This window comes from Ictidomys tridecemlineatus, unplaced genomic scaffold (assembly GCF_052094955.1).
Source record: "Ictidomys tridecemlineatus isolate mIctTri1 unplaced genomic scaffold, mIctTri1.hap1 Scaffold_42, whole genome shotgun sequence".
Taxonomy (NCBI): domain Eukaryota; kingdom Metazoa; phylum Chordata; class Mammalia; order Rodentia; family Sciuridae; genus Ictidomys; species Ictidomys tridecemlineatus.
The window spans coordinates 2,605,001-2,612,338 of record NW_027522720.1 but is presented as its reverse complement, the minus strand read 5'-3'; the positions used below and the strand labels follow the sequence as shown (position 1 = coordinate 2,612,338).

General features: G+C 38.0%; 1 pseudogene; it reads right to left on the bottom strand.

The window, feature by feature from the left end:
• Positions 1–3,210: 3,210 nt before the first annotated feature.
• The window catches only part of LOC144373515 (isocitrate dehydrogenase [NADP] cytoplasmic-like), a 17,969-nt pseudogene continuing 13,841 nt past the window's right edge, over positions 3,211–7,338 (bottom strand).

Below are 7,338 nucleotides of genomic sequence, written 5' to 3'. Positions count from 1 at the left end.
ATGTATGATCCTGAAGGTGAACAGGGGAAGCCAGAAATATCACTGGGGCAGTTGTTGAGATTTTAATAGAGACTGTATTGCATTGTATTAATGTTAGATTTCCCAATTTGGATAATTTCACTGTGTTTGTATAAGAGAATATCCTTGTGTTTTTAAAGAAAATACACACTGAAGTATTTAGGAGCAAAGGATTAAAATTTCTTCAAACTACTCTAAAATAGCTCAGGGAGTGTGGGGGAGGAGGGGGAGAGCATATTTGCATGCATGGGGCAGTGGAGAGAATATGATATATCAAATGGTGGAATAGTAAAAATGTCCTCACACTATTCTTGGAATTTTTCTGTAAATTTGGAACAGCATCAAAAGTAAAAGTTATAAACAATGCTACAATGCCTGCAAATTTCTACTCCTGCAGAGCCTGAGATATCATGGAAATTCAAAGTTGTTTCTTTTTCCAGAGCAGTCAGCAATTCAGAAGTTATTTTCCTTAACATTAAAAAATAGGGACTGTGGAATAAAACCTCCAATATGAGAGAAGTGATAGGACTACAGCAATTTTACTGAGTGTTGACATAATATCAAGATTTCATTATTATTTTTAGATTAGCTTCTAATCCTCTCTCTTTAACCAAACTCTTAATTTCAGGGAAATTTTTATTATATAAAAATGTTGATGGGGCTGGGGATGTGGCTCAAGCGGTAGCAGACTTGCCTGGCACGTGTGCGGCCCGGGTTCAATCCTCAGCACCACATACCAACAAAGATGTTGTGTCCGCCGAGAACTAAAAAAAATAAATATTAAAAAAAATTCTCTCTCTCTCCTCTCTCTCTCTCTCTTTAAAAAAAAGATGTTGAAGTGGGAGATAGGAAGTCATGAGTTGGTGTCTTAGAAAAATTTCATGTAGAACACAGGGGATAGCTGTGATTCTAATTGTTAAGATTAACACTTAAATATTTTCAGTAAAAAAATTCTTCCTAAGGAACAGTATCTGCAACATTTAGAGAATTTCAAAGCCTGGAACTCTCTTCATTTCTGTCCCTGGATCTTCCTACCATCAATGTTTTCCATGTCAACTATTTGGACTCTCTAGTTGTTTCAGAATAAACCATTACCCTGTGGAGGTATTGGTCAGCATCTGCTCATCTGATTATTTTAGAACATTAAGTATTTTTGGAAGATGCTGATCCTGGTGGCCAGTGGAGCAGCACTCATGAACTCCCAGGATCTGTGAGTGATAGAGGGACTTAAAGATCATCCAATCCCATGCTATCATTTGTTGGCAAAAGAAAACATTCGATATTTTCTTCTTTTACCCAAACCTGAAACAGGCAGATGGTGGAAAGAGCCCGATCTGTTATAGATTCCTGAGCACTAGTGGCTATCAATGTATTTTGCAATCTTGATCAAAGGCCCCATTTACCTTCCCCATGAAACGCTGAACAAACATGGGCTGCTATGTAGAGCAAAGGGATAATAGAGGATCAAACCCAAGCCTCATGCAAGCTAGGCAACCTCTGTACCATTAAGTTGCATCCCCAGTCCTGCTTTTTAAATTAATTCAAATCATATCAGTGGAAGGGGAACTGGGTCCTCTAATAGTTATGATGGCTTAGATGAGGAGAGTGAAAATATATTTTATTTGACAATTTTTTAGATGTGAACTTTAAATGTTGAAGTAATTTGAAAGGCCAAAGGTTCAATAATATGAAGGAACTTAAGTTTCACCAGTTTGTTGGACATCAAGGGGCTTTAAGGTAATATCAGCTCCAACTCTAAGTTAATCAGTCTAATTTTATGGTTTCTAATTAAAAACAGTTGTACAATCTCTTAAGACTTCAGTGAGAATTAAATGCAAGTAGAGAATTATGTAAAATAACTGATGTTCCTTGTCCTTCTAATCCAAATTTATACTATTAAACAAAAAAGATTTAGAAGCGTTAATGTTAAAATTGATTCGTTGTTATATCTTTATATTGGAACAAATACTAGCCAAAAAATAACTTACCAGTTTACAATGCTCTCAAAGCCAAACAAAATATAATGGCATGTTAATTCTAAATTTTGTAAAATCTTATTCATAACTATAGTTATATAAACTTTAAAAAAAATCTGTATGGGAGAGAAAAACATTTATTGCCTATTTTTTGAATAGTTTTATCTGGATGCAATGCTTTTTTTCCTATTGCCTGAGTGACATAGTTGATTGTATGAGAAGAATGGATATCCCATTCCCTCATCCCTCAAGAGAGCTCACGTGCCTTGCCTTCTAACTTCAGTTTGACTGGAGATAAATTGCCCAAGACATAGGGCCTTGCCTGCTTAATGATATTCTTCTGTGTGGGGCTGTTCAAGGCTCTAGAGCTTAGACTGGGGTGTACCTCAAGGGTAGCACTGAGGAAACGGTCAAATGTACATCTTGAGTTAGCTCTACCCCACAGGAGTCTGAAAAACTCCATGTGTTATTGGGCCTACGGTATGCTAAGGAAGTGTCTGTGGCCTGACTCTAAGCTTGTCAGGAAATAGCCAAGAGATATCCACCCCAGCTTACTGAATTCTGAGGCATGAGAGTGCAAAACCTCACAGGGCCTCCCTCTCAAAGATGCTAGGATATGGACAGCCTTTCTCTAAGTATGGTAAGCTAGGGAAGCCTCCTCGACTTGTTTTTCTCCCTCAGCCCCCATGTGCCCTGCCAGTACTCATTCATTAACTTATCTCAGGGATTCATCCAGTTCTCAGTGCCACTGCTCCAGCTGGGTCTTAACTGTTTCCTGCCTGCAGTAATCCAACAGCCTCCTAGAAGGTTTTCCTCTCTCTATGTGCCCACCATTCTACCCCTCATCACCTATTTTTTTTAAAAGAGCTGCCCTAAGTGCTACTTTTAAAAATGAAAATATAATCATGTCTCTTCCTTCTTAAAAGGCTTCATTGGCCCCCTACTAACCTTTAAGATAATGCCTGAACTCCTCAGCGGTGCATGGACAGAATCTATTGTCTAATTACTCCTTTAGTAATGACCTTTGGCCATTCTCATTCCTCTCGATGTAGTGGGATCCACCTCTCACTGTTTACTTATCCATCCCCCCTCCCTCCCCCCCCAGTTAATTCTTGAGAGCAGAGATTTTCCCCGCCCCCCACCCCAGATCAAATCCCTATGGCAAGGAGCCAGAATAAGGCATAAGGCATAAGCATAAATAAAAACCCAGAAAAGAGTCATTAGCACTTGATTTTAATTAAAATTAACAGTTCAGATGAAGACTGGACTAGAATAGTGTTTAATATCAACCTCTGAGAAATCATATTTATATAAAACAAATGAAACAGGCCAGGAGAAGTCCAAAAAAGGTACAGTTTACATTATTGCACGTGGATAAAATGCTATTTAGGGTAGCAAAATCCTCAGGCCAGAGGAGGAGGAAGAAAAGACAAATACAGAAGATAAACCTCTAGGAAGTATTTATTTTGCATTCTGAACTCCCCAGTGTCCTCAAAAGTATTTAGCACTTTGGACACATTCACTATGCTCTTGAAAAAAATGACTGCAATGACTTCAACATGTTTTAGTTACACTTGCATTCTTTGTTCTAGTCATGTGCAAGATCAATGTGTAGCTACCTCACATACTGGGACATCTGTAACACCAAAATTCCCAGTGCCCACAGTCATGGACAACAGGGAAAGGGAGTAAAGTACTATATTATACAGATTTTAGGGAACAAATACTGTGGCTATTGTTAACCCTTTTGAGCACTCTTGATTTTGGTCATTTATATTGGAACATGTGAAGGAATAACATTGAATATGAAAGTAACTCCTAGGCTGCTTCTAGAAAATAAAACACAATTTAAAAAGAGTTCTCTTCCATGTTCAGGAAGGTGGCAATTACTGTATATATAAGAAAAGGGGTGTAAACTTATAGAAAAGATCAACGCCAGCTTACAAACAAATTATAAAATTGATTTTGTTTTAACCTGTGAGTGTAATACAAAAAAATGTAAACTTGTGGACCTAGTTACCAAGACCACTTATCCTCCTAAGCCCAGACATGAAATTAAAGTTTGGCTTGAGCTAGTTTTATCTTCAAGTTTTCTCCAAGTTTGTCCATGAACTCAAAGGTATTCAAGTAGTCAGAACGCTGTACGCTAAAAGAAGAGAAAAAAGGAAAGATGGAAATTTAGTTTGTTTCTAATATTGTAGGAGGTAGAGAAAAAAATCCTAAAAACACTACTTAACAGTATTCTATCTATTTCTAGAAGTCAACTGATTAATGTTACCAAGCTACAAGAATACAGACAATGACTATGTTTCCAGTTCATAGGGCTGACCCAGTCTTGGGCATCCTGCAGTGGAGGCTGAAGCACAAACATTCACAGTAGGTTCCATGCCATGTAGCTTTGAGGTTGAAACTATCAAAAGTTTCAGTTTAGACTAATCCAATGAGAGCAGACTCATCCTACTCCTTAATTCTTAGAAATAACAAAACCTGTTGAGAGTATAGCCATGCTTTACCTACATTCTCATTCACCGTTACATGTTCTTAAAAAAGCTTAAATGCTCTTGTTTTCATCAGTGTTTTATTTAAGAAAAACAAAAAAGAATGGACTAACTGACATAATCATGCTGGTACATGCCCATCAAATAGGCTGCAAAGATCCTATAGATATTACATATACTATACAGATTGGAACATTTCAAACATTGTATTCTTGATGGAAATTCAAGTTAAGAAATTTGCAGTGATTGAGTATATGCACTTTATTGGGGTGTACTGAAATCTCTGAGGATATACCAGTTGGGACTTGGTATTAGTGTTAATATTTTCTAAAATTTCTTAAGATGAGTCCTGGGAACTAACTCTGACTTTGAGAGAGTTATCTGATTAGCAGCTAATGCAATGGAATACTGGTTACCATGTCCTCAGAAAAGCCCAAGGCAATCAATGCACAGTAAGTTCCACTGTACCGAAGGTTAGTGGAACTTAAGGAAGTGATAGTAATCAATGAACATCTTATACTTGCGCTACTTATTTGTCTCATTTGTAAATTAAAGAAAATAATGGGATGGAATTAGCTAGACTCTGAGTTCCCTTTTTTCCTAATTGACTATCATTTTCTTAAAATTAAATAAGTTGTTCATTCAATTATTGTTAACTAGATCAGCAAATTATAGCCCAGCCATAGAATAAATTTAGCCTGTAGTCTGGTTTTGTACACAAAAGTATAATTGGCAAGTTGCTGTATCTATGCATCTTTGTATTATCTATGACCACCTTCCTGCCACAACAGTAGATGCCAAGTTTAGTATTTGCATAGTTTTCAAAAGACTGTATGTCCCACAAACTAAAATGTAGCTGGGCTTGGTGGCATATGCTTGTAAGCCCAGCTACCAGAAGATTGAGGCAGGAGGATCACAAATTCAAGGCTAGCCTGGGCAACTTAGTAAGACCCTGACAAAAAAAAAATCCTAAAGATATAGCTCAATGATGGAGCATTCTTGAGTTCAATCACCAGAAACCCCCCTGCCCCCCACATACACATACACAATCTGAAATGTTTACTGTCTGATACTACATAATGTCTACTGACCCCTAAAAAGGATGATGGATATCAATTTACATAATTACAAAAAACACTGGTGTTTTGAGGCTGGTGAGGGTAAATGGCAATCTGACCACAGAGTTCAGGGCATCTTATACTTACTTGGGTAGACCTTTAATGCAAGCAGCCAAGTTTTTGGTCATAAAGCCAGTCTCAATGGTCTCAATGCAGACTTCTTCCAAAGCCTTTGCAAAGATGCCAAGTTCATTATTGTTATCCAGCTTTGCTCTGTGGGCTAACCCTCTGGTCCAGGCAAAAATGGAAGCTAAAAAAGAGAAACAGTCATCCCAGGTCTAAGAATTCCCAAATCTTTCACAATTCTCCCAAACAAAACATTTTAAAAAATTTAGGTTGTGGGCTTTATTAGATGATATCCATATAGGACAGAAGTTTTAGGAAAGCTGGAAATACTTTCCCAAATAGAAACTACCCCCCAATACCCCAAAACCCCAGAGGAAAGGGACCAGGGGGTGGTGGAAGGAGGGAGGGGGAATGTGCTATGAAGTGATATTGGCCAAGTTTTGTTGTTATATTTTGCGCACGGACAATATGTAACAACAAACCCCACCGTTATGAAACTATAATGCACTAAGAAAAAGTGTGGGAAAAAAACCTACATTTTAATGGTATGGTACTAGAGCTTGATGTTTAAGGTATTTCTGTCTTAGAAAAGGTCTCTATATCTTTTGTCTACATGTCTACATTGGTCTCCTCTTTTTAGGCTGCTATCTCTTTTTAAAGTGCTGTCCTTGACACCTTGTTGAAGGCATCTATCCATGTGACTTTAGATGTGTAGCCTCCAGTGACATTTCACTGCTCTAGGGACAGTTGATACAGTTGTTGATAATATTCTTTTCTGTAATGTATACTATTCTACAAAATAGAAAAGCACATTTTGAGAACATTATTAAGCATGTTAAAATAGCTCCTATTAGTAGAATTCATTAGCTACTTGCTGATGACTTTTCACACAAAACACTGAGTAGCCTAAGGAATGTGCCTGAGTTCCTCTGGAGATCGCCTTTGGAGAACACTCTCTTGTCAGAAATCGATGTAGGAGTAGACACCATCTTACCAATAGGATTGGTGGACGTCTCCTGTCCTTTCTGGTACAAGCGGTAGTGGCGTGTTACTGTCCCATGGGCAGCCTCTGCTTCTACTGTCTTGCCATCTGGACAAATCAGCACACTAGTCATCATGCCAAGGGAGCCATAACCTGTAGGTGGCAGAGCATTAAGTACTGGTCCATCTGCGAGAAGACTGGTCTCTCAGCATTGAGAGCAAAAGACTCAGTCTTGTCAGGTCTTGGTAAGCAAAGTAAGCATGAGCACATGGAGTCATTGGTAGCTCCTCTGCCTTTCAGAAAATGAAGTATCCAGATCTCAGAGTCAAAGGATCTGGAGAAGCTGAGCTGTTTCTCATTTATCTCTGGTACCTGCACCATGATGGAGGGTTTGGGGTCTGACTGCCTGTTTTTCACCCTATTCTGTGACTTCATATCTGCTGTGACTCAGTTTTCCTACCTGTAAAATGAGAATAATAAAAGGACCTACTTTACTGTGTTGTTGTGGGATTAGATGAATATACATATAATTTGTGAATATATATTCATATTTCTTAGAAAAATATCTGCACAGTAAGAGCTCAATATCTTGTTGTTATTATATGCAGATACTCTGCTATTCTGAGGAAATAAGGATTAAAGAGTTGTCTCCTGCCTTCAATTTACTATAAACTCATGGG